This window comes from Aethalodelphis obliquidens, unplaced genomic scaffold (assembly GCF_003676395.1).
Source record: "Aethalodelphis obliquidens isolate GAN/ISIS:26980383/991018 unplaced genomic scaffold, ASM367639v1 scaffold118, whole genome shotgun sequence".
In the NCBI taxonomy this organism is placed as follows: Eukaryota; Metazoa; Chordata; class Mammalia; order Artiodactyla; family Delphinidae; genus Aethalodelphis; species Aethalodelphis obliquidens.
This window is the reverse complement of record NW_020838062.1, coordinates 1-27901: the sequence shown is the minus strand read 5'-3', so window position 1 is coordinate 27901 and position 27901 is coordinate 1. Positions and strand designations below refer to the sequence as shown.

Sequence of the window (27901 nt, the reverse complement as noted above, 5' to 3'; positions counted from 1 at the left end):
ATACAAAATTAATGCACAGAAATCTCTCGCATTCCTATAAACTAATGATGAAAAATCTGAAAGAGAAATTAAGAAAACACTCCCATTAACCACTGCAACAAAAATAATAAAATACCTAGGAATAAACCTACCCAAGGAGACAAAAGATCTGTATGCAGAAAACTATGAGACACTGATGAAAGAAATTAAAGTTGATACAAACAGATGGAGAGATAGACCATGTTCTTGGATTGGAAGAATCAACATTGTGAAAATGACTATACTACCCAAAACAATCTATAGATTCAACACAATCCCTATCAGACTACCAATGGAATTTTTCACAGAACTAGAACAGAAAATTTCACAGTTCGTATGGAAACACAAAAGACCGCGAATAGCCAAAGCAGTCTTGAGAAAGAAAAACGGAGCTGGAGGAATCAGGCTCCCTGACTTCAGACTATACTATAAAGCTACAGTAATCAAGACAGTATGGTCCTGGCACAAAAACAGAAATATAGATCAATGGAACAGGATAGAAAGCCCAGAGATAAACCCACGCACATATCTTTGATAAAGGAGGCAAGAATATACAATGGAGAAAAGACAGCCTCTTCAATAAGTGTTGCTGGGAAAACTGGACAGCTACATGTAAAAGAATGAAATTAGAACACTCCCTAACACCATACACAAAAATAAACTCAAAATGGATTAAAGACATTATAAAACTCTCAGAGGAAAACCTAGCCAGAACACTCTATGATATAAACCACAGCAAGATCCTTTTTGACACACCTCCTAGAGAAATAGAAATAAAAACAAAAATAAACAAATGTAACCTAATTAAACTTAAAAGCTTTTGCACAGCAAAGGAAACTATAAAGAAGGTGAAAAGACAACCCTCAGAATGGGAGAAAATATTTGCAAATGAAACAACAGACAAAGGATTGATCTCCAAAATATACAAGCAGCTCATGTAGCTCAATATCAAAAAAACAAACAACCCAATCCAAAAATGGGCAATAGCCCTAAATAGACATTTCTCCGATGAAATTATACAGATTTCCAACGAACACATGAAAGGATGCTCAACATCCCTAATAATTAGAAAAATGCAAATCAAAACTACAATGAGGTATCACTTCACACCGTCAGCATGGCCATCATCAAAAAATCTACAAACAATAAATGCTGGAGAGGGTGTGGAGAAAATGGAAGCCTCTTGCACTGTTGGTGGGAATGTAAATTGATACAGCCACTAGGGAGAACAGTATGGAGGTTCCTTAAAAAACTAAAAATAGAACTACCATATGACCCAGCAATCCCACTACTGGGCATATACACTGAGAAAACCATAATTCAAAAAGAGTCATGTACCACAATGTTCATTGCAGCTGTATTTACAAGAGCCAGGACATGGAAGCAACCTAAGTGTCCATCAACAGATGAATGGATAAAGAAGATGTGGCACATACATACAATGGAATATTACTCAGCCTTAAAAAGAAACGAAATTGAGTTATTCGTAGTGACGTAGATGGACATAGAGTCTGCCATACAGAGTGAAGTAAGTCAGAAAGAGAAAAACAAATACCATACACTAACATATATATATGGAATGTAAAAAAAAAAAAAAAAAAGGTTCTGAAGAACCTAGGGGGCAGGACAGGAAGAAAGAGGCAGACGTAGAGAATAGACTTCAGGATATGCAGAGGGGGAAGGGTAAGCTGGGACGAAGTGAGAGAGTGGCATGGACATATATACACTACCAAATATAAAATAGCTAGCTAGTAGGAAGCAGCCGCATAGCACAGGGAGGTCAGCTCAGTGCTTTGTGACCACCTAGAGGGGTGGGATAGGGAGGGTGGGAGGGAGATGCAAGAGGGAGGGGATATGGGGATATATGTATACATATAGCTGATTCACTTTGTTATACAGCAGAAACTAACACACCATTGTAAAGCAATTATACTCCAATAAAGATGTTAAAAAAATAAAATAAAAGTAAAAAAAAATAGTATATTAATTCTTTGCAGTCAAATCAGCCAAAAATTCAGTGATTTCAAGAATTCAGACAAAAGGGGCATGCCCATACTCTACCTCTAACATGACAATTATTATAGGGTGGTTTAGCAATACTCATTGAAAGCCTGAAAAATGTGCCTACATGTGGAACCAATAATTGCACATCTAAGAATTTATTTAAAAGAAGCAATTGGGGTTTTTGCAAAGACTTAGCAACAGAATACTCATATCTACATTGTTTGCAGTAGGGAAAAAAATAACCTAAATGTCTAACAGTAGCGAGTTGGTCAAATAAATTATACTTTCATACAATGAAATGCTAGTTAACCACTGAAAGTGTAGAATAATGAACTTGAAAGAATGTTCAGAATATATTAAGTAAAAAGCTCATGAAAGAGGACGCAGAATATAGAGAAAAGAAGACTGAAGGATTATAATAAGATGTTAATAGTGATTACCTCTGAGTGGTAAAAATATGGGTGACGTTTACATCCTTTTTCATTCTCTTTTTTGTATATGTGTGATTTCTACATGGTCTATAGTAAACATATATTACTTTGATAAACAAAAATTCAGTGAAAGAGTTCCTTTTAATGTTCATACTCTTTGAGAAGTTCTACTTCTAGAAATTTATTCTAATAGTCATACATTCACACAAGAACATACATTACTATAATAACCAAAAAGGGAGACCAATTTAATGTCTAGCAATAGTAATTATAAAGTATGACATAACTCTAGCTATAGCTATAGGATGGAATACTGGGCAACTATTAAAAATCATGAGGTAGAAGAACATTTAAATCATAAAACATTCAGTGAAAAGGTAGATTATAAAATATTAAATACAATGCAAAGCTAATTTTTTTTAAACTATGTATAAATAGAAAAAAGAATGGAAGGAAATATACCAAAATGAACATCAACTCTGGTTCTCTCCAAGTGGTAGGGCTACAGGTAATTTATTTTCATCTTTCTGCATTTCGCACTTTTTCTACAATGTAATTTTAAACTCCAGAAAAAATTTAAGTTTGCATTTGAGGAGCAACTCTCTGCTGCCATCATGCTGTGAGGCATTTATATCTAAGCATGTTGGCATTCCATAACTGAATCCAAGAACTGGTCCTGTTATGAATGGGAAGAATATAGATTAAAATAAGTGAGAATAGGGGCAATATATTAATATCACGGATAAACAGAAAACTTCGGAAACCAATATATCAAGATGATAAGAATGATTAATTCTTGTTGGTAGAACATAGGTGGTGGTTACTTTCGTGGGTGTGATTTTCTATATTTTTAAAAAAATTTTCCAAAAATAAAAAATAAGATAAATAAAACCAAATGAGAGAGCTATAGATATTTCCAGTCATTGGTTCAGGAACAGTGGGGAAACCTCTGATCGTCTATCTCTGAGACTGTGGGAGAGCCTAGTTAGTTCTGGGATGGGAGGAAGCAGCCACAGCCATTGCTTTCCTCTATGGCCTCCAGGGTTGAACCCAGAGGCACTACCAGTGAAATAATGCAATGATGCTAGTCTCTCCATTCCATTGCATGCCAGGGAGCCCCTCACCCTATGCCAACAGCCACCCAATTCAGAGTCTCGGACCTCCAGGCCTTCACAACCTCTAGTCATGCAGAGCTTCCAGTCAAAAGCATTTCCTTCCCTGCCATGGCCCCCTTCTCTAGCTCTTCAGCAATCTGCCCCCTGCCACTACACTGCGAGCTTCTGGAGGGCTGGGACCGTGGTTTAGCTCAAATCTTGCCCCTGTGCCTACCATAGCACCAATTAACATTTACGAGACTTTGCAGGCAGGTATGAAACAGAATCTTGATGCCTAGTTCAGGAGTAGGGAGCAAGGATACCAGCAACCCAGAAGTGTTTCATCCTCACAGAAAAGCACAACCCAGCCCACTACTGGTGATGATATGACTAAAGTCGTTTCATGGGTAAGAGTGTCACCTAGTGGAATGGGGCAGACCTGGGCAGTGATTAAAGTAGGTCAAAATAGAAATAAAATAATTCAAAGAGATCTTCTTTGAAATAAAAATACACAACTCATCACAATAACTGGAGCAGTGGGGACCAGATGAACTGTCTGTGTAAGGACATGGTAGCAACAAAGTCAATATAGCATCAGTATACAAACTTACTTGTTACACGATAGGTTTCCTTTGCTTCACAGTGAAAAAACACATCTCATCTCACTGCCAAGGACTTACAAATTAATCATAAGGGTCAAGGTTCATGGTACTTACTCAAGGTTTCTGTGGATACTATGTTACTCCCATAACTTTAGAATTATTCTACTATTTTCAGCATTGTTTCTCTTAGTGGAGAGATGATGGAATTTGTCTATTATAAGAAGTATGTAAAGTGAGAAATTTCCTTTGCCAAAAGTTCATATAATGAAAGGTATGGAAAAATAACTTTTTTTCATTGAAACAAATTAATCCTGTAAATATTTGCTGGGTATCCCAAGCCACTGACTAGTGTTCTTAGAAAAAAGCTTTCAGGGGTAGAAAAACTGAGGTCAAAATTAGTATATTTTCCAAAAAAATTATTTTATTTTCCTCTTCAAATATAAGCCAAATAGTGGCTGTCAAACATCACAGGGAAATGCTCCATTTCCCGCGTCAGAATGGACTGAGGCCCCGCTGTTCAAGCTCACACACAGCACATCTGAGAGCATGCATGGGTGAAACTGATCAGAGTTGGTCTGTGTGAAGTGATGCCCTCTCTTCCAATGCAGTAAACTGGAGATGGTCAAACTGGATGCGGAGCTCCACGGAACTACATACACTTCATGATGCCAAGAGTACTATACACAGCTTGAGAAGCACATTCTGAACAAGTAAGTGCCTTTGAACCTCTGAAAGGCAAGGCAAAGCTTTTTTTTTTTTAGTTTTTTTTTTTTAAGATTTTAGGCAAAATCTTAGCCAGCATAACAAGAAAGTCTGTGGAATTCAAGAGGTGACACCTCACCTGTTTTTATTTATTTATTTAGGCCGTGCCACAGGGCTTACAGGATCTTAGTTCCCTGACCAGGGATTGAACCTGGGCCCGGCAGTGAAAGTGTGGAGTCCTAACCACTGGACCACCATGGAATTCCCACCACCTGCTTTTAAACACCAGCACAGTGACAAAGCTCATAATAAAGGTGGACAACCTCCATAACACCTTTCATCCAGATCACTGCAAGTTTCTGAGGGATCTCTCCATCTTCACTGTCTCAATTTGGCCAAACCTACACATTCTAGCCATATTAATAGCCTTGGAGTCTAACTCTGGCCATTTCATACGGCCTTTTCTCCTCCAACCCGTGCTTAAAAATCTTCACTGCTTCCAAAGTGCCTATCAAAAATGTTGCAACACCTCAGTTTAGTATTCAAGGTCCCTCAAAATGTGGCCCCAACCTACCTTTCCAAGCATATTTGACATAATTCCCCCATAATGAGCCTGTGGTCCAGCCAAATTAAAATTCTCACTGTTCAAGTGTACATATATTTTCTCACCTCTCTAGCAGTGAAAAAAATCAGGTCATCACAAAAGGCCATTAGGATCCTTCCCAAGTGCTGTGCAAAGCTTGCCCAGAAGAGAAGCATCTTTAGCTGTGCCATCACATAACGCACTGCCTTTGGAAATACAGATCCATGGAGGATGAGTCACGAGTTTATACATCTCAGTACCTGACCTGGATTATTTTAATGCTTGTTCTGGTACTCACTAGTCCACTGCTTCCCAAACGTTTTTGTAATTTTGACGTTTCATTGGTCTTACTTAAAAAAATTTTTTTTGTAAAACTCACTGACCCTACCCTAAAATGCTGGAAATTTTTTCTAAAAAATTAAAGCCAATTAAGATGAATTTGGTTTTGAGAATTTTAGAGCAATTTTGTGAGATCCTATGAGACACCCTGGAATGCCCCCAAAATGGAGTTGAGAATCACTGTCTCGGCAAATATGTTTGCCTCTCCATGCTTTATTATTTCCACCTACAGAATGAGAAGTAATGATGCTGGGAGGGTGAGAGGGAGGGAGATGCAACAGGGAAGAGATATGGGAGCATATGTATAACTGATTAACTTTGTTATAAAGTAGAAAATAACACACCATTGTAAAGCAATTATACTCCAATAAAGATGTTAAAAAAAAAAGATTAACTGAAGGCATTCTTAGGAAAATGCAAATGGGATGAGAGAAGGTTAGAAATGATAGTTTAGGAACACAGATATATCCAAGTAATGAATAAACTTGTAAATAACATTCTTTGCAGGTAATAATAATAAGCCACCAACCAAACAAACTAATTAAAATCTCAACATGGGGCTTCCCTGGTGGCACAGTGGTTAAGAGTCCACCTGCCAATGCAGGGGACGCGGGTTCGTGCCCTGGTCCGGGAGGATCCCACATGCCGCGGAGCAGCTGGGCCCGTGAGCCATGGCCACTAAGCCTGCGCTTCCGGAGCCTGTGCTCCACAACGGGAGAGGCCACAACAGTGAGAGGCCCACATACCGCAAAAAAAAAAAAAAAAAAAAAAATGGCCAGCATAAATTAGTCAGTTAGCTCATCTGATAGGTGCTAAACAGTTCCTCCTGCTTCTTAAGTAGTTCTTCTTCCCCATCCTGTAGAGTCACTACTTAGGTCACTAGATGTTTCCAGTTCTTACCAGAAACACAAGTGATTTTGACCTTTCAGGGGAAGAACCATCCCAAAGACCCACAGAAGCCGTGGAGGGGTGGACGAGCCCTTGCCTTCCCTTAGGAATTGCCATGTGTTTAGAGAAGGGGGTCTAGATTAAACCAAACCCATTTTCAGAGCTGACTAGACATCCCAACAGGAAGCTGCAAGTGTCCCAGATCAGAAGCAGGGCAAAACTCAACACACAGCATAGCTCTGGGCTTCTGAAGTCTTCATTGCTCTTCCCTCCTCAGTCACAGGAGATGAGAAGTTCCAGGTATCCCGGGACTCAGCGTATGGGCTAGCAGACAAGCATAAGGGAAAGCTATCCCATCTCTGAAAGAGCTCTGAATGCAGAAGCTAAAAGGCTATCTGTCTGGGACATTGCAAAGAAGATTACTGTATTAGATGAAATGTGGGATTGATCTCTTCCAGCCCCAGGACTCGAGGAATACTAAAGGGGGGGTGAAACAATAGGGCTCACCCCAATCTCTGGTATGCTGCACTTTGAAATCTACAGATGACTTTCCCTCCCACTATTACAGTTGATCTTCACAACAGCTTTATGAAGCCAATGTAGTTAGAATGACTTCAGAGATGAGGAAATTTATGCAGAGGTGAGTCAGTGGCGCAAGGTCATGCAGCTGGTGAATAGTAGAGCTAAGATCCAAACACTCCTTTTATGGAAACACAACACCTGTGAACAGAAGATATTTTTCTGTTTTTCTGAAGCCCTATCACCCTTTCTGGAGAGCCTCCAGGATGAAGACCTTGCAGAAGACACAATCTAATTTTCTCTTGAAACATTCTTCACAGCTGTGGAACATACAGTCAAGGGTATCTGTGGCACTGTGGCAGGAAGCATAATAATTAGCAGAGTAAATTCTATTCTTGAGGGAGTTCCTCTTCCCTGGTAGATTCCTCAGCATGAAGCCCTCTATCTCCAAAGCAGGACATGGCCCCTGTGATTTACTGCGAGTGCCTATGTCTGAGTCCTTGAGAAGAAAACCGAGTATTATTTGTGTTTTACTAGAAGAATTAATACACCAAGGGGAAAGAATTTTGAGTAGAAGCACTACTGTGGGCTTCTAATGACCGGAAAGTAGCACTGCCTCATGCATTCAGACCCCAACAGTACGGAAGTTAGGACTGATATCTATGAAAAACTAGTTTCTAACCTAATTAATCTGGTACTAACTTAAATAACTCCTTACCTTTTTCATGCTAAAACAGAGGTCAGGGAAATGATGTACTAATGTAACAGTCTCCCTCAGTCTCAGTCATATTTGTTCATCTTTAAGAGTCTTTCTTCTTGAAAAGCAGTGATGAATCTATATGAAAAGGAATCTCCCAAAATGTCTCCCTTCAGCAATTATTGCAGTTCATGAAGAAATTTAGTTTGCAAATACTCAGAAAACAGGTGGACTTCTGATTATGAATGTGATGGAGTAACTTGTAGTAGACTAATACTTTCACCGAGAATAACCAAGAAATCCAGATAAAATTTTAAAATGTCTGTTTGAAGGCACTAGAGCATGACGAGGCAGCCAGGACTTTGGAAAAGAGAGGCAATGACACTCTGCAGCCATTTTTTTCCTCAGAATGTTTGAGGATTCTGGGCATGAGGTAAACGGGTGGGGATATGAGTGAGAACATGAACTGAGGACCTCTACTAAGAGGAGAGAAACCAGCAGAGCACTGGTAGAAAGAAAGAGGGGAAACTGAGCCCAATATTCTGCCAGTTTTCCCCTCAAGATATTTACCAAACTCTGAAACTGCATTAACTGAAAAACTAAAGAAAAAAAAAAGAGACTGTCAAACTAGAATTTTAAACCCTGGAAAAGTGTCTTTCCAAAAACGAAGGCAAGATTTTAAGCAGCGTGGCATCATGGGTCTGAATCTCCCTAAATTTGAATCTCTCACATAAAACAGATAAACTGCTAGAATAATAGAACAACAACCCATAAACAACAAAACAACAAAACATCCCCCAATGAAACCCAAAATATGACCAGGTAGACATCATCCACTAACAGCCATGAAACAGTGAAGTGTCAGCATCTGCCGAGAGGAGGAAGGGATAAAAATGGCACCTGCGGGCTTCCCTGGTGGCGCAGTGGTTGAGAGTCCGCCTGCCGATGGGGGGACACGGGTTCAAGCCCTGGTCCGGGAAGATCCCGCATCCCGAACACAAACAGAGCCCGTGAGCCATGGCCACTAAGCCCGCGCGTCCGGAGCCTGTGCTCCCAAAGGGGAAAGGCCAAAGAAGGGAGGGGCCGCCGACCAAAAAAAAAAAAAAAAAAAAAATGGCATCTGAAATACCTGAAAATAGGAATACCCCAAAATAGTCAACATGTATTTACTGCAAAGCACAGCAGAACATTTTAGGAACAAAAGTCACAGGAAAGAAGGGTTCTGTACACGCCGATGGAGGAGTAACTACAAGGCGTTTGAGAGGCTGAGCAATGTGGGCTTGAGAAAATCTAAAACTTCATCTTCTACTCTGGGATGAAGTAAGGTGGAAGAAACGTCACTCCCATAGTTAAGACAAAAAATAAGCCAGATTAACTTCAAATTCATGAATTTTTCTACTGCATTGGAGAGCCGAGTTTGCAGAGCAGCACACTTGCCCAAAATCTGAGGAGATACAGTCCCTACCAGAGGAGAGGAGACGTGAGCACTCACTGATCTGGGGTAAGCTTACCAGAAACCAGTAAGAAGAGTTCCGCTAGAAACAAACACTAATGAACTGGTGAAGGCAGGTTATGGACTGGCAGGATAGGAGGAAGGCTCTGAGGGCCTCAGAGACTGGGGGGTCTGCACTCTGTTGCAAGCGCTTTCTCCACGAATCCTGCTGGGGGCTTTCAGAAAAGCTCAGAAAGAGCCCTAAGAATGGACCACTGCGATGCGGTCCTTGAAGAGAGGAGCGTTAGCCATGCAGGAGGAATACGAATCTCAACCCCATGCATTTCCTCTATCTCCCCCAGGGAAAACAATGCCTTTCTCTGTGGGGAAAGGACAACACACTCTAGGGCAATGGTGGAAATTCACTGCAGCTGGGAGAAGCAAATGGGGAAAAAATACTACTCCTGGGGGAAGGGCAGAAATATACACTGGGCACAGAACCACATACTCCTGAGGCCATACCGTGGACTTAGCACCTAAGACTGAGATTTGGGCAGAACAACAGAAAATGCCCACATCCCAGTTCCCCACATCACTAACTAAATAAATTCAAGTAACTAGTAACAGCATAATAGTACTGGGAAAGGGACAGAAGAGGAAACAGAGTATGCAAAGATACCATCTGAGGCACAGTGTAAAGGGAAGACCTAAAGTTCAGTGTCGAAAAGACATTGCTCTGGAAAACCAACTCTCATGTTAAGCACAAGGAATCACCATAGGAATTTGAAGTCTGTCGTACACTGAGGGTGGACATAGCAACAACAACCTCAAACCCAATCCAACTCCTAACCAGGTTAACTCAAAACTCTGTTCTAAAGACCCAGCAGAAGGAAACATGTGCCCATTGCCAGGCATAAAATCTTCATACCTCATTCTCTACTGGCCTACACGATATGTTTGGCTTCAAACAAACAAATAAAAACACACAAAAAGGTAAGAAAAATCACATTCCCAAGAAACAAAGTGATCATCAGAACCAGAATCTGATATGACACAGACACTGGAGCTATCAGACAAGGAATTTTAAATAATTATGGTTAACATGTTAAAGGCTCAAATGGAAATGGTGGACATTATGCAAGATAAGCAGGTAACTGCAGTAGAAAAACACACACTAAGAAAGAACAAAATAGAAATGCTAGAAATGAAAAGCACAGTAGCAGAGATAAAGAATACCTTCAATGGGCTCACCAGTAATCTCAACACAGCCAAAGAAAGAATCAGTGAACTTGAAGATCAGTCAACAAAAATTACCCAAATTGAAACACAAAGAAAATTTAGAAGAATATCCAAGATAATATAAAACAGTCTAGTATGAGTCCAATTGGAATCCCAGAAGACAGAGGGATGAGAGATTATTTTATTTTTATTTTTTATTTTATGACAACATAATGGGTGAGAATTTCCCAAAATTAAATGACACACACCAAACCACAAATGCAAGAGGTTCAGAGCCCCCAGTAAACCACCTCTTGGCATATATTCAAACTACTGAAAACGAAAGAGAAAATCTTGAAAGCAGCCAGAGAAAAAAGAAACTTTACATAGAGAGAGAAAAATAAGAATTACATCAAATTTCTCATCAGAAACCATGCAACTCAGAAGTCTATACCCAGAAAATATCTTTAAAAAAATGCAAGGTGCCATTGCTGGTGCCAATGTAAACTGGTCCAGCCACTTTGGAAAACAGCTTGGCAGTCAGCTCCTTAAAAGGTAAAACATAGTGCACTCTGCTTCTGCTGTAAAAGGTATAATAGTCTGATGACACAGGAGTAGTTTCACATTTAAAAAATCATCACCTGGAACAAAATAGATAATGACTAGTATTATATAAACATTGTATCTTAAATAGTTTATTCAATCTCTTCAAAAAATAGTTTAATTTACTGAAATAAACATTTTTTAAATGTTACATATAAGTTTATCATGCAAACCAGAAATTTTACTCCTAGGTATGAAGTAAAAAGAAAACATATGTCCACACAAAGACTTGTAAGCGAATGTTCATAAAAGCATTACTTATAAAAGCCAAAAAGTGAAAACAATTCAAGTGTTCATCAACTAGTAAACAGATAAATAAACTATGCTATATCCATGCAGTGGAATACTGGAACAAAAAACCGATACATGCTACAAAATGGATGAACCTCAAAAACATTATGCTAAGTGAGAGAAGCCAGACGCAAAACACTCAATATTGTACAATTCAATTTACGTGAAATTCCAAAGAGGGCAAATCTATCGGCATAGAAAGAATATTACTGGTTGCCTGGGGTTGGGGGCGGAAAGGTGACTGACCTATGGTATGGGGATCTTTGGGGGTGATGACAGAATTCTAAAAGTGGATTTGGGTGATGGTTGTATGATTCTGCAAATTCACTAAAAATCACTGAAGTGTACACTTAAAAAAGGTCAATTTTACAGTATGTAAATTTTATCTCCATAAGGCTAACTTTTAAAATGAAAAAGAAATAAAGACTTTCTCAGAAAAATAAAAATAATGATGGAAATCATAGCCAGAAGTCTTACTCTACAAGAAATCTTAAAGAAGTTCCTCAGGCTGAAGAAATATATTAGGGTGAAACATGGATCTCCACAAATAAATCAAGAATGCTAAAAAGAAATAAATGAAGGTAAAATACATGATTTTTCCTATATTTAATTGACCTAAAAGATAACTGGGGGCTTCCCTGGCAGCGCAGTAGTTAAGAATCTGCCTGCCAATGCAGGGGACATGGGTTCGAGCCCTGGTCCGTGAAGATCCCACATGCCACAGAGCAACTAAGCCTGTGCGCCACAACTACTGAGCCTGCGCTCTAGAGCTTGTGTGCCACAACCACTGAAGCCCACAGGCCTAGAGCCTGTGCTCCACAACAAGAGAAGCCACCACAATGAGAAGCCCATGCACCGCAACAAAGAGTAGCCCCCACTCACCGCAAATGGAGAAAGCCCGCGCGCAGCAATGAAGACCAAATGCAGTGAAAAATAAATAAATTAAAGAAAGAAGAAAGATAACTGGGTGTTTAAAGAAAAAATAGTAAAATATTGTGCCAGAGTAGCTATAATAACACCAGCAAAAACTTCAGGACAAAGAACACTATTAGAAATAAAGAGGATCATTACATAATAAAGAGGTCAATTCTCAAATAAGATATATAACAGAGCTTAAAAATACATTGGACAGGGACTTCCCTGGTGGCGCGCCTGCCAATGCAGGGGACATGGATTCGATCCCTGGTCCAGGAAGATCCCACATGCTGCAGAGCAACTAAGCCCGAGCGCCACACCTACTGAGCCTGCGCACCACAACTACTGAAGCCTGCGTGCTGCAACTACTGAAGCCCATGCGCCTAGAGTCTGTGCTCTGCAACAAGAGAACCCACCACAATGAGAAGCCCACACACCTCAACAAAGAGCAGCCCCCGCTCGCTGCAACTACAGAAAGCCTGTGTACAGCAATGAAGACCCAACGCAGCCAAAAAAAAAATTTGGACAAAAACTGATACTACTGAAAGGAGAAAAGGACAAATACACAACTACAATCAGAGACTTCAACACTCCTCTCTAGGTAACTGACAGAACATGTAGGCAGAAGATTAGTAAAGCTATAGGTTACCTGAACAGCACTATCAACCAATCTGACTTAATTGGTGTGTGTGTGTGTGTGTGTGTGTGTGTGTATAAACGCCACTCAACACATTATTCTCAATTGCACATGGAACATTCATAAAGATAAATCATATCATGGGCCACTAAAAGAAAAAAACCTCAATGGATTTTAAAGAATAGTGATCATTAAAAGTATGTTTTCAGAACATACTGGAAATCAATAAAAGATATCTATAAAGGATACTGCTAAAAATAGAACTACCATATGACCCAGCAATCCCACTACTGGGCATATACCCTGAGAAAACCATAATTCAAAAGGATACATGTGGGCTTCCCTGGTGGCGCAGTGGTTAAGAATCCGCCTGCCAATGCAGGGGACACGGATTTGAGCCCTGGTCTGGGAAGATCCCACATGCCGCGGAGCAACTAAGCCCGTGCGCCACAACTACTGGGCCTGCGCCCTAGAGCCTGTGAGCCACAACTACTGAGCCTGTGTGCCACAACTACTGAAACCCACATGCCTAGAGCTTGTGCTCCACAACAAGAGAAGCCACCGCAATGAGAAGCCCGTGCATGGCAACGAAGAGTAGCCCCCGCTCACCGCAACTAGAGAAAGCCCGGGCATAGCAACGAAGACCCAACGCAGCCAAAAATAAATAAATAAATTTATTTTTTTTAAAAAGATACATGCACCACAATGTTCACTGCAGCACTACTTACAATAGCCAGGACATGGAAGCAACCTAAGTGTCCATCGACAGATGAATGGATAAAGAAGATGTGGCATATATATACAATGGAATATTACTCAGCCATAGAAAGGAATGAAATTGGGTCATTTGTAGAGACGTGGGTGGATCTAGAGACTGTCATACAGAGTCAAGTAAGTCAGAAAGAGAGAAACAAATATCATATATTAATGCACATATGTGGAACCTAGAAAAATGGTACAGATGAACAGGTTTGCAAGGCAGAAATAGAGACGCAGATGTAGAGAACAAATGTATGGACACCAAGGGGGGGAAAGCAGGGGTGTGGGTGGTGGTGGTGGGATGAATTGGGAGATTGGGATTGACATATATACACTAATATGTATAAAGTAGATAACTAATAAGAACCTGCTGTATAAAAAGTAAATAAAATTTAAAAAAAAGATACATGCACCACAATGTTCATTGCAGCACTATTTACAATAGCCAAGACATGGAAGCAACCTAAGTGTCCACTGAGAGATGAATGGATAAGAAGATGTGGCATATATATACAATGGAATATTACTCAGCCATTAAAAAGGAACGAAATTGAGTTGTTTGTAATGAGGTGGATGGACCTAGAGTCTGTCATAGAGAGTGAAGTAAGTCAGAAAGAGAAAAACAAATACCGTATGCTAACGCATATATATGGAATCTAAAAAAACGGTACTGATGAACCTAGTGGCAGGGCAGGAATAAAGACACAGATGTAGAGAACAAACTTGAGGACACAGCAGGGTAAGGGGAAGCTGGGACGAAGTGAAAGAGTAGCATTGACATATGTACATTACCAAATGTAAAATGGATGGCTAGTGGGAAGCTGCTGCTTAGCACAGGGAGATCAGCTCGGTGCTTTGTGACCACCTAGAGGGGTGGGATAGGGAGGGTGGGAGGGAGACGCAAGAAGGAGGGAATATGGGGATATATGTATACATATAGCTGATTCACTTTGTTTTACAGCAGAAACTAACACAGCGTTGTGAAGCAATTATACTCCAATAAAGATATTAAACAAAATAAAGGTCACTGTTAAGAGAATGAAAAGACACAGACGGGGGGGGGGGGGAGTAAAAATCTCTGCAAATCACATACCTGAAGAAGGACTTGTATTCAAACTAGATAAAGAACTCTCAAAAATCAACAATACAATAATCAAGACAGTGTGGCAGTGGAGGAGGTGTAGACACACAGATGAGTAGAACAGAACAGAGAACACAGAAATAGATCCACACAAAGATGCTCAATTGACTTTTTACCCCCAAAAAAGTAAAAATTGATAAATTATACCTCATCAAATTTAGAAAATTTTGCTCTGTAGACCCTGTAGAGGAGATGTAAGGACAAATTATAGACTGGGAGAAAATTCTGCAGATTATATATCCCACAAAAGATCTGTATCCAGATTATATAAAGAACTCTCAAAACTCAACATCGAAAAAACAATTCCATTAGAACATGGGCAAAAGACATGAAGAGACATTTAACCAAAGAGGATATACAAAGGACAAATAAGGACATGAAAAGATCTTCAACATTGTTAGCCGTCCAGAAAATGCAAATGAAAACCACAATGAGATATTACTACAAGTCTCAAAGTGGCTAAAATAAAGAATTGTGGCAACACCAAATGCCAGAGAGGATGCCGGGAAAATGGATCACTTACATACGCTGATGGTTGAAATACAAAATTGTGCGGCCACTCTGGAAAATAGTTTGGCAGTTTCTTTAAAAACTAAAAATGAACTTATCAGATGTCCCAGCAATTGCACTTTGGGGCATTTATCACAGGGAAATCAAAAGTTACATTAGTGCAGAAACCTGTACATGAATGTTCATAGCCACTTTGTTCGTAATAGCCAAAAACTAGAAACTATTAAAATGTGTGAATGGTTAAATTGTGGTACATCCGTACTATGAAATAGTATCTAGCAATAAAAAGGAATGAACTATTGATACAGGCAACAACTTGAATGAACTTCCAGGGAATTATGCTGAGTAAAAAAAAAAATCTAATATCAAAAAGTTGCACACTATAGTACGATTCCATGTATAAAACATTCTTGGAAAAACAGAATTATACAGATAGAGCACAAAACAGTGGATTCCAAAGGTAAGGGATGTGAGGTAGGAAGTGCTGGAGGCTATAAAGTGGTGCGTATGAGGAGTGATGATCGTATAGTGATGGTAATGATGTCTCAGTTTTGTACCTTGATTGTGGTGGAAGTTACACAAAGTCACGTGTGATACAATTGTATAGAAACACACACTTGCATGTGTAACTCATAAAATCTGAATAAGCTCTGTGAACTACACCAATGTCAATTTCCTGTTCTAACATTATATTCTAGTTATGCAAGATGTTCACACTGGGGGAGGCTGAGTGAAGGAACGTCCCTGTAGGTTTCTTTGCAACTTCCACTAAATCTATAATTATTTCACAATAAAGTTTATAAATTTAACAATAAGAAAATAAGCACCTTTAGATTCAAGTTTGAGAAGCACTGGGTGCAGAGCAGGGAACAGGAAACTATGTTCTTCTGCAGACCAAATATGACCCACTGCTTGCTTTTGTAAGCAAAGTATTATTGGAACACAGCCATGCCCATTCATGGCTGCTGAAAAGAAAAAAGGAAAGGAAAGGACCACTATTTTGTAAATGGGCAAAAGATCTGAACAGAAAATTCACCAAAGAAGTTATATGGATGGCAAATAAGCACATGGAAAGATGTCCAACATAAGTAATCATCAGAGAAATGCAAATTAAAAACCACAATGAGGGCCTCCCTGGTGGCGCAGTGGTTGAGAGGCTGCCTGCCGATGCAGGGGACATGGGTTCGTGCCCCGGTCCGGGAAGATCCCATATGCCGTGGAGCAGCTAGGCCCGTGAGCCATGGCCGCTGAGCCTCCGCGTCTGGAGCCTGTGCTCCACAACGGGAGAGGCCACAACAGTGAGAGGACCCCGCAAAAAAAAAAAAGAAAAAAAAAACCTACAATGAGATACCACTACACACGTCAGAATGGCTAAAAAAAAGAAATTAGCAATACCAACTGCTGGAGCAACTGGCATCAGCAGGATGTGGAACAACTGGCACTCTCACAGCCTGCTGGTGGGAATGCAAAATGGTATAGCCGCTCTGCAAGAGTTTGGCAGGTTCTTATAAAGGTAAACATCCACTTACCATGTAACCCAGCAATCCTGCTCCTAGATAGTTACTCAAGAGAAATGAAAACAAAAAACCTGTATACAAATATGTATAACAACTTAATTCATAAGAGACAAAAACTGGAAACAAACCAAATGCCCCTCAACTGGTGAATGGATAAACAAAATGTGGTACATCTATACAGTGGGCCACTATCCAACAGTTAAAAGGAGTGACCTGCTGATACACACAACCACATGGATGAATCTCAAAGGCATTTTGCTAAGTGACAGAAGCCAGACCCAAAGGACTACATACCACATGATTCCATGTAATTGACAATCTGGAAAAGGTAAAACTATAGGGATAGATATCAGACCAGTGGCTGCCAGGGTTTAGGAATGAGGGGGAGTGGAATACAAAGAGGCAGCACCAGGCAATTTGGGGGGGGGGGGGGATGGAACTTTCTGTACCTTGATTGTGGTGATGGGTACACGGCTCTGTGCTTCAGTCTGAAGTCATAAAAAAGTATACCATAGAAGTTTGCTCTATGTAACCAAATAAACCAAAATAAGATCCCCCTGCACACCCACCTAAGTGAGAACATGTGCTACCAAGGATGTAACGGGAACTCACACACTGCTGGTGGTAGTGTAAATTGTTACGGCCACTACGGAAAGCTACTTGGCACCATCTGCTAAAATTAAACATGTACATCCTGCAAATCCTCAATTCCACCTCTAGACATATATGCAACAGAGGCATATATTTACCAAAGAAACTAAATACCTGGTTATTCATAGCAGCTTTATCTGTATTAGCAAAAACCTGGACACTACGCCAATATCCGCAAACAGTGGAATAGATCAATCAATCATAGTCCAGTCATAAAATGGAATACTGTATGGCAATGAGAAGAAAGGAAAGGCTGCTCACGTGACAACCTGAATGGATCTCAAGCAATATTAAGTATGAGAATCCAGACAATAATAAGAGTACGTAATATAGGATTCCATTTATGTAATCAAAGATGTTACAAGTCAGAATAGTGGTTACTCTTGGGCAGAAGTAGTGACTTGGAAGGGATTACAAGGGAGTTCTAGCAATGTTCTATTACTTAATATAAATGCTGCTTATTGGTGTGTTGACTTTGTGAATATTCGTTAATCTGTTCACTTAATATTTGTGCATTTTCCCTGTTTGCAAAGTATACTATACTTCCATTTAAAGAGGTTTAAAAGCAGAGTATGTATATTTCATTTTCTTTCCTTTTTAAAATTTAGGTTTGCTGGTCAAACATTCTTTGATTCCAAAGGCAAGGACCAAAAATCAAACAAGAAAACCTTTGTTCCTGATTGGACAGAAGGATGGAAGCAACTTTTGATTACTTGCTCTATCATGAATGGTGCCAGGGGCTTCACAACAACCAGTAGAGGTGGGAATTTTATTTCCATTTTTAGAGATGGAGAAGACCCAAGGACAAGAAGATGAGTGGTTTCAACTATGATTTGTGATTCAGCATTTCTAGAATGATGATCTTTGGGAACATCAGAGAGAGAAAGGGCTCTAAAGAGCATCTAGTCCAGCCTCTTTATTTTACAAAAGGAGAAAATGTGCTGCAGAAGAGAAAGGGGTCATTCAAGGTTATCCATCTACTGAAAGAGAAGGGACTAGAGCTTCAGTCTCCTAAGCGCCATCCAGTGTACGTCCAATGCATCATGGCCATCGTTTACAGACAAATCATCAAAACCCTTTAAGGAATGGAGGGAGAAAAGCATTAAATTGGGAGTTGGAAGACCTGGATCCTATCCCAGTTTTGCCAAGTAAGCTTGACTTTCCCCTTTGGGTTTTAATTTCCCCACCCGCGAAATACAAGGTGACAATACAAAATCAACGAGAGAGAGCAAGTCTCGGATCCATGACGGAGGCGGATCCAGGTTTTGTGGGACCTGAGGCTTCATAACACTTGAGGCCCTCGTTAAGGATAAGAATACAAAATTACCAATACAAAATCAGGAACAAAAGTAAATACTTAAAATGAGAAAAGAAATACAATAGAGTACACATTTGAAAAAGTCGACGAATGCTAGACATATCTCAAAACTCAGGAAAAATGACAAGAAACTAAAGCATATGTTTATTAATTGCCTGATAAGCCTCTGTAATACATTATTCCCACTTTTCTGTTATAGTCGGAGACTCACAGGACTCAGCACATAGTTTTCCTCACAGCTAAGATTTAGTACAGCAATGCAGCAAGGACACAAAGGTGGATCACAAGGGGGAAGGATACAGGCAGAGCCTGGAAGAATCCACGTGCAGACTTCCTTATGCTCTCTCCTTCCCACGTGGAACCACACAGAGGACACTCTTCCCTCAGCAGAGAAAACACGGCGACGTGTGTGATGTTGCTGCCCAGGGCAGCCCAGATTCAGTGCCCACGGCTTTTCTTCGAGGCTGTCCACATAGACAGCGTCTGCCTAGCATGCACCTTCTGGGAGAATTCCAGACTGCCAGAAGGAAAGCAGGGGTCCAGCGTAAAGCACTCTGTATGTATAAACAGTCTAAGCACAGTGAGCCATTCTCATCAGTTCTCCATTAACTGGGGACACTCTGAGAGCCACGATGCCAGATGCCAGCAGAAGGCCACCCTCACAAGCAGGTCTTCCTAAGCACAGCAGTCTCAGGCCTGCTACATTAACTTCTGCACACCACTCAATGTTTGGACTCTTGTTTCGTGTCTGTGCTCACAACCTCAGGAATTCTGAAGAATGCCATTTCACACAACCCCCATCCAAACAGGAATATAAACATAGCTTGTGTTTCTAATTGCATACACTGCACACTGCGTATATTCCTGACAGGACAGAACTTGTGTTCGTTGAGTTTACATATCTGATTCATGACTGGAAGACTTTCCCACAGTCTAGCTTCTGGCTCCATATATTGTGAACCTTGATGCTCTTCCACTGTCAACATACTTCTGGTACCTAGTGCTGTAAAGCACAGTGACATCACAACGTTCCCTCCAGCCTCACACCTCTTGTCCTGGTACCGTGCGCATTGGCACGGTAAGCAGGAGTATTCCTGGAAGCAAGTTCAATACAAGACGGCTAGCAATAACTTGGAACATGTACAGAATTGGTTGGGAGCCCCTTAAATATGTCTCTCCAAATCCAAACTAAGTGTATCCCAATTTAATGTCCCCTTAGCCAGATTCCCAATATGCCCATGGCCACTGTATTGTCACCCAACATAAGAGCAGGAGTGATGGAGACAGCAGAATGGAAACAGAGATGCTCTGAACCAACTGTGGCTAAAATACCTTTTGTAGATTTTACAAACCATACGACTAGCGCATACCACAATGCTAGGGCCCCTTCCAGGCCTGTCAATGCCAGTGACTCTGAAGCTTGATCTTGAACTTCATTAGCTTCGCTGTGCATCTCTGGTCCAGAGAGTTACAGAAGGGGAACCAACACTGAGAAAAGGCTTGGGACCCAGATAATAAGGCAGAAGGGAGGAGGGTACCTAACCAGAGGCAAAGATAAGGCAATCAGGATGAATTCCAGATAAACAGAGTGCAAAAGCACCTGGGAACGAGTGATTAGCATGTGACCTAAGGGATGGAAAGACAGCCTGAACTGGGACACAACACAAGGAACCCAAACTACAGAGCTGTCTTTCCTCCACGGCTGAGGCAAGAAATCTAGCATGAGGTTTGGTAGACACCAAGTGGGCAGGACGAGGAAGCAGTTCAGGGGAGGCAGGCTTCTTGAACCACCAGCAGAGAAAAACTGTGCTGGGCCAGCACACAGTCGAATTGAGCAACGCAGAAACCAACAAGATGGCTGAGAAAGACAACCTTGTGAATAGGTCAAGACTGAATTTCCAGATGGAACAGTCACAGCATCCAGTGTTTCCCGAGCTTGAAAGGGCCTTCTAGGTCCCATGTTCCATCCCCCGCCCCCACCCCCACCCCGTGGGGACAGGGAGCAGGCCAGCGGTGTAGGAGTCAGAAGGACTGGTTGAGTCCTGCCTCGGTCACTTACTGTGCCAGCTGAGGTAAATCACGTCCCCTCTCTGATTCTCAGCTGCCTCATCTCTAAAACGAAGAGAATGATAACGCCTTCCCAGGAGCCCAGGGAAATTCCAGTGTGATACTGGGATGAGGAAAAGGATCTGGAGGCATTTTCCTGAACTGGAACACAAGGACCGGCAGGCAAGCCTGCTGTGCAGTGCAGAGCTTTGCAGGACCGTTAGCTTCGCCATTACCCCAGCGCAGACAGCAGCACAGGAGCTGTGCCCGCCCACCTCTCTGCAGACAGTTGGGTGGCTCAGAACACGCCGACTCTCGCTGACCCTTCCCTCTCCTGAACGGATAAGCAATTTAAAACTGCGATCTTGGTGCTATTTAGTGGGAACTTGACAGTACTTCTTTGGGATTAACTTGATATGAATAACAGTCATTTTCCAAATAGGATGTATTCTGAGAAGTAGTTTTGCCAAGAAGGGAGAAAGAAGGAGGGAGAAGCATCGAAATGTCTGAAAGAGAGGGAGGAAAGCAAGGGCAGATTTGCTGTGATGGCAGACGACACTTTCACTCCCTTATGTCCCCACCAACCCTGGTCCAAGCCCTACTCTATCCTGGCAGGAAGATGTATATGGAAGGGATTGGCAGCAAAGTATGCCTTTTTCGAAGTCACACGGCTTTGGACTACACACAGGAACAAGTGACAGACTTGACGAAAACTCTGGTGCCCTGGTTATTCTGGAGCATCCATCAGTGGGACCCTCAAGTGTGAGGACACATGTAGCCGCTGGCTTTGGCAGCACTCAACTGCAGTACCAGGGATTAAAATTTAAGGATGCTGCTTCCGGACAGCTGCGGCACACAGCAGGCCCTTAACCTCCCCTCTGAGTCGGCCTCCCCTTACATTCAAGAGAGCACCAGCCACAGGTGAGTGAGCTGACCCTTTGGGTACCATCAGGAAGTATATATACCCTGTGAAACGCATACTCCTGACTCACGCGCAACAGCTCCCCGCCCCGCAGCCTGAAGGAAGCTGTGGACCTGCTCACGAACAACACGATTCCAAGTTCCTAAGCCACACTGCATGGGAGCTGGAAGGAGGTGAAGTGGTCAAAGCAGTGAGGCTGAGCCCCTTGCCTTGGAGATGTGTAGCAAAGGGGCTTGGCCAAGAACACATGCAGGGCACAGGGACGGCCCCGCACTTCAGAAGCATAACTCAGGGCAGCAGCCAACAGCCTGGGCACCAGGCTCGGAGTGTCTATCCTGTGTCCCCACCCTGCTTGGTGGCCACACAGACCCTGGGTTGGCTGAACCTGTGTTTGAATCCCAACTCTCCCTGGGCCAACTGGGAGAGCTCAGCCGAGTCCCTCGGCGTCTGCGCTCTCGGTTTCCTCATCTGCCCGGTGGGTCTAACAGCACTGGTCTTGCCAGGCTGATTCCAGGACTGAAGGAGGTGAGATGTGGGCGGCACCTTGGCCCCAACTCCTCTGCCTGGGCTCTTCTTCCTCACCGCCTCTGATCTCCTGTCCTCCCAACCGAAAGCTCACCTCTCTGGAGTGGACTCCTATATCACCGCCTTCCAAACCCTGCCCACTCCTCGGTGCACAGCTCAGAGCCCGCCTCCCTCTGGAGCCTTCCTCATCTGCCAGGGAGATTCATCCCGGACTCTCCTGAGGCCTCACAGCACTTCAGATGGTTCTGTGGAGAGGGTCTGGTCCTGCCTGCAATGAGATTACTGACACACCCGCCTTGCTGACCCACCTCACACATGCTGACCCCCAGGGCAGGGCCGATCTCATCACCTGCTGAGTCCAGAGCAGCACAGCAGCGTGTCGTGGCGTCAAGCCTACGAGCGCCGCGTGGCGACGAACAGAACTGTTCATCGCCACCATCTGTCAGCATCTAGTCAGTGTCTCCTCGGGCAGGGGCAGGCTCTGGGGACGGTACCAAGGTGACCTGGGTGGGATCATTATCCTCAGAGGGATTGCAGTCCAGCTGGGGTAACAGGGCGCACACACACACACACACACACACACACACACACACACACACACACACATAAAACAGAAACCGCCCAAGGTAACCTTGAACAAAAAGAGTACAACAGACAGGGTTCTGGAAGGTTGTAGAGAAGGAACGGTCCTGAAGCCAGCCTCAGAGGCTTCAGGAGGACACAGAAAGTGAGGAGGGAGGGCACCTGCCGTGAGTGAGCAGCGTGGAAGACTGGGGACCGGGAGAGTCAGGCTGCGGGAGTGGACAGTGCGGCCACTACCAAGGATGCAGGAGAGGGCCGCCATGAGGAAGGCCACGTTAGGGTCACAGCCTCGTGAAGTGTACAGAGCAATGGCTGAGCCCGGGCCCACTGAGGGCTCATCGTCACCCCACGAGTTGAGGACTATTTTTATTGTCCTCATCTGACAGATGGCAAGCTGAGGCCAGATAGGTGCAGGCATTTGAAAGCCAAGCTCTGGGAGCCAGGGGTTGCCCCGGGCAAAGCTGTGTTTTAGGAAGCCTGGTTATGCTACAGGGGAGGCTGGGGTGACAGGGGGCCGGAGAGGGATTAGAAATCTGCTTGTGTCACGTGAGCAAAGGCCCCAGCTTTAAAAGAGCTCAGGAAACACCAGAAGAACAGGATGTTCTTCCAGAAACTTCTTCTCCTTGAGGATTCTATCTGCGGCTCCTCTACTCCTCACTGCTACTTTTGTAACGGGGGTAGGGGTGGGAAACTGAGTGGGAGAGGGGTGACGGGGAAAAGACGTTCTTGTGCTTTGTAAAAGGTGTCCGAGGAAGGCTCAGGCACAGACCCTCCAGAGGTAACCATGGTGAACTGAATATTCTGGGGAAGAGTCCACAGCCCCAGCCTCACCATGCCCGGCCACAAGTTATGCCTCCCTCCTCGGAGATTCCAGAACCTATGAGATGCACCTTTCTTAAGGCCCCTTCTGCTTTCCACCTGTCTGTCTGTGGCTTGTCAGCAAGTTCCCTGTCTTCTCCATCTCTGTAGACCCAATGCCTGGCGCCAAGGAGGTGCTCACACACCAGAGAGTGAGGGGAGCAAGGAAGGAAGGAAGGAAGGAATGAGGGTATCCGATGGCCACTGACAGAGCTATTGATGGACGAGTCACCACACGGTCAGCTTCTGGAGGAGGGGAAGTTGGGCACACTCCCTCTTTGTTTCCCACCCGCCTGATGCTAAAGAAGATCCTTGACAAGCCCTTGGAACACACATCTACTAGACTGTTCACCTCACCAACTGAGCACAAAAAGAACACCTCTGTGTTGGGATCCAGCCTCCCTGGCGTTCAGTCTCCCCTCGCTTCCTCAGACGGTGCACGTGCCACCTCTGCCCCCATGGGAAAGCTTTCATCCTTCTTAATGAAGGGCTTGGGCAAAGCCACAAAGAACATTCTGGTCTTCTGCCATATTCCACATAGGACATGTGACATTTAAACGCACTGGCTACTCTAGCAGTTGAGCTTTCGTCTCCTTGCTAAAGTGGGTTCCCCACCTTAGCCATGACATTACTGAATTGAAACAAAGGCTGACAAGCAAAGCTCTATAGTCTGGTAAAGCAGCTGGTCTACTGGACACACACAGGAGGAGCCCCAGCAAGGAGTGCAGAAGACAGAGCACTCTACCAACACTGAACCTGGGGCACTCAACACAGCACTGGATAGAAGGGATGGAGACCGTTTACACGAAGGCTTCTTTCTACGTGCCACGTCATTAAGATTACCAAGAAAGCACATGGATGCCAGACACACCGACAGCTGTCCACAGTTCTAAACCTTCACTTAGACCTGGAGCGTGGAGACAGGCCTCGGCCAGGGTCTGAAAGCAGGTCATTTGTTTCTGCCAGAAGTTCCCTTAGACAAGTGTCCATTAACTCTCAGAATGAGACTTCCTTATGATCTAGACTGCAACCAAACCAAAGTGCAACTCTTCTCAACAAAGTGCGACGGCTTCTTAACCCACACGGTGCTCTTTACAAAATATTTTACAGAGGCTGCCGGCACTCAAAGTTGGGAAACAAATACATTCTGTCTGCTTCATCCTTCTCCTCCTCCATCCCAGGTCAGTTTCCACATCTGTATAATTGAGAATTTTGCCCTCAACGGAAACCACTCATTCTACACAAATTTTCAATTTGTAATATAATCAGAGTATCAGTAAGTAAAGAACTCAGAATCAAAGGATGTGAAACATCAAAGGCATTCTGTGATCAGAGCCTTGCTTTTCAAAATGATATCCATGGACCAACAACTTAGGCATCAGCTGGGATCTGCTGAGAAGTGCAGAATCTCAGGTCCACGCCAGAACTTCTGAATCAGAAGCCACATTTGACAAGATCACCGAGGGATTTGAAAGCACACTGAAGTTTGAGATCTAGATCACTGGGTTTCAAACTCGGTTCTGTGGAATGCTTCATGGGCCTTTAAGAGGAGTGGGCCAGGAAGAGATTGGGAAGAAGAAGGGGTGTGGGGAGCAGGCCTTACTTCGGCTGAGCAGCCTGCCTCTGATCTCTTTGGGAGGTTGAACCCCCAGCCAGACTAAGATATTCCATGGGCACAAAGGTTGGAGAATCCCTATTCTAGACCAATCATCTCATTTTCTACATGGCACAACTGAGATCTTCCAAAGAGCATAAGGGAATTTTACCAAGACACATCATAGTCCCTTGAACACCGTTAGAGAACTCTGAAATTTACCAAGCCTGGGAATCAAGCAAAATCTTCATAGTCATTGTTGCCGGAATAACCTCTAACCTGCAAAAGTAGAAGCAAAGACAGACCCCAAGCCCCAGTGGAAGAGGACATGACGTCCAAGGCTGTGCCCTGGAAAAGCCCTGTGACATTAGTGGCATTTTGCGCCACCTGGTTTTCAGGAGAGGAGAGAGACGCACAGAGATAGTAAGTGCCAAGGCTACACAGGAAAAGAAGAGCTGACACCCCAACGCAGGTCCCCGGGCCCCAAAGCCCAGGCTCTGGATTGCATCATTCACATTGTGAGCACACACTGGCAGCCCCTCTGTGTGCCCCATGCACTGGCCCAGCCTATGAGCTACATGGACACACATCCACTCAAAAAAAGGGCAATCCATCCTCACGGACCCAGAGGATACAAACAATGGGCTCCCTTGCCAATGCCTGGGCTCCCAGCATAAGCCCTACATACGGAAAATGCAAACTCAGTTGCTATATCTTCATGGTAACAAGCATTAAGAATCTGTTTTAATATACATTGTGATGTATCTGACATCTCTATGCCTTGGGAAAGGTAGAAAGATCAAGAAGGCAGAAATGGTCAGAGGGGGAATAGGAGAAGAAATACTTTACAACGTACTGACATATTAGTTTCAGCACCTCGTTTTTACATTCATACCCCCCAAGCACTGCATAGAGCTTTCTGCCATGGAAGCTCTTATTACCGACCATCTTTAATTAAAACTGAAGTTGCAAAAAAAACAAACAACCCAATCAAAAAATGGCCAGAAGACCTGAATAGACATTTCTCCAAAGGAGACATACAGATGGCCAACAGGCACATGAAAAGATGCTCAATGTTGCTAATTATTAGAGAAATGCAAATCAAAACTACAATGAGGTATCACCTCACAAAGGTCAGAATGGCCATCATGAAAAAATCTACAAACAATAAACGCTGGAGAGGGTGTGGAGAAAAGGGAACCCTCTTGCACTGTTAGTAGGAATGTAAATTGCTGCAGCCGCTATGGAGGACAGTATGGAGGGTCCTCAAAAAACTAAAAATAGAACTACCATATGATCCAGCAATCCCACTCCTGAGTATATATCTGTAAAAGACAAAAACTCTATTTTGAAAAGATACATGCACCCCAATGTTCATTGCAGCACTATTTACAATAGCCAAGATATGGAAGCAACCTAAATGTCCATCGACAGATGGATGGATAAAGAAGATGTAGTACATATACACAATGGAATACTACTCAGCCATGAGAAAATAATGAAATAATACCATTTGCAGCAACATGGATGGACCTAGAGATTCTCATACTAAGTGAAGTAAGTCAGACAGAGAAAGACAAATATTCTAAGATATCACTTAAAAGATGATACAAATGAAATTATTTACAAAACAGAAACAGACTCACAGACATAGAGAACAAACTTACAGTTACCAAAGGGGAAAAGCTTGGGGAGGGATAAATTAGGAGCTTGGGATTAACAGATACACACTACTATGTATAAAATATATAAACGAAGTCCTACCGTATAGCACAGGGAACTATATTCATTATCTTGTAATAAACCACAATGGAAAAGATTCTGAAAAAGAATAGTTGCTGTACACCAGAAACTAACACATTGCAAATCAACTATACTTCAAAAAAAAGGTGAAGTTGGAAGAGCTGGCCAGCAGATGGCACAATGAGCAAAGCAGCACATTACTAGCGTCAAACCCTCCTGTTATTTCAGCCAGAAAGCTGGCCCCTTTCCCAAAGCCTCCTCGGAGTATCATCTGGGAACATTCTAGTTGGGCGATGCAACACACCAAGGCCACCCTCCCACATTGTCTTGTCTTCACCGCCTGCCCTCCTCCTTCAAATGCAGTAGGTCCAGAGGCAGTAAGCGAGGGGCCCACATGGCTACTTCCTCCTGGCACTGGAGGCTGCCACAGCTCAGGCCATCGGTGAGCTGCTCTGGGCAAACCCACACCACGTCTTCTTTCTCCGGGTCATCAGCAGAAGCAACTCCGCTCAGCCTGGGCAACTCTGGGTGCCACATGGGGCAAATCAACCTTCTGGTGCGAGCCAGGAGAATCTGGCCCCAAAGCCTGCACCCCCACCCAAGCAATAACCCTCAGAACATAAAGACCTACCGGCGTCTCTCTAATCTTCTTTCTGAAGTCAGGAACAAGAATTGGAAACCTCATCACAAGCCAGGAAAAGGAGGCCGCCTGCAGAGAAAGGCGCACGTGTACAGATCGGCAAGGACAAGCACCTGCACGCG

At 43.1% G+C, this 27901-nt stretch overlaps 1 long non-coding RNA gene across 18 annotated transcripts in view; it reads right to left on the bottom strand.

Annotated features, from left to right (window-relative positions):
• LOC113615468 (uncharacterized) overlaps positions 1–27895 on the bottom strand; it is a 148055-nt gene extending 120160 nt beyond the window's left edge. For 9 of the 18 annotated variants that reach the window (XR_003431027.1, XR_003431030.1, XR_003431010.1 and 6 more), the window contains exons 1-3: positions 8778–8830; positions 7169–7381; positions 5521–5640 (exon numbers count right to left, since the gene is read on the bottom strand). This is a non-coding gene — a long non-coding RNA (uncharacterized LOC113615468). Of the gene's footprint in view, positions 1–5520; positions 5641–7168; positions 7382–8777; positions 8831–15020; positions 15055–27770 lie in introns of those variants that run through there. The other 9 variants (XR_003431015.1, XR_003431023.1, XR_003431019.1 and 6 more) reach the window with 5 other exon arrangements.
• Positions 27896–27901: the final 6 nt, after the last annotated feature.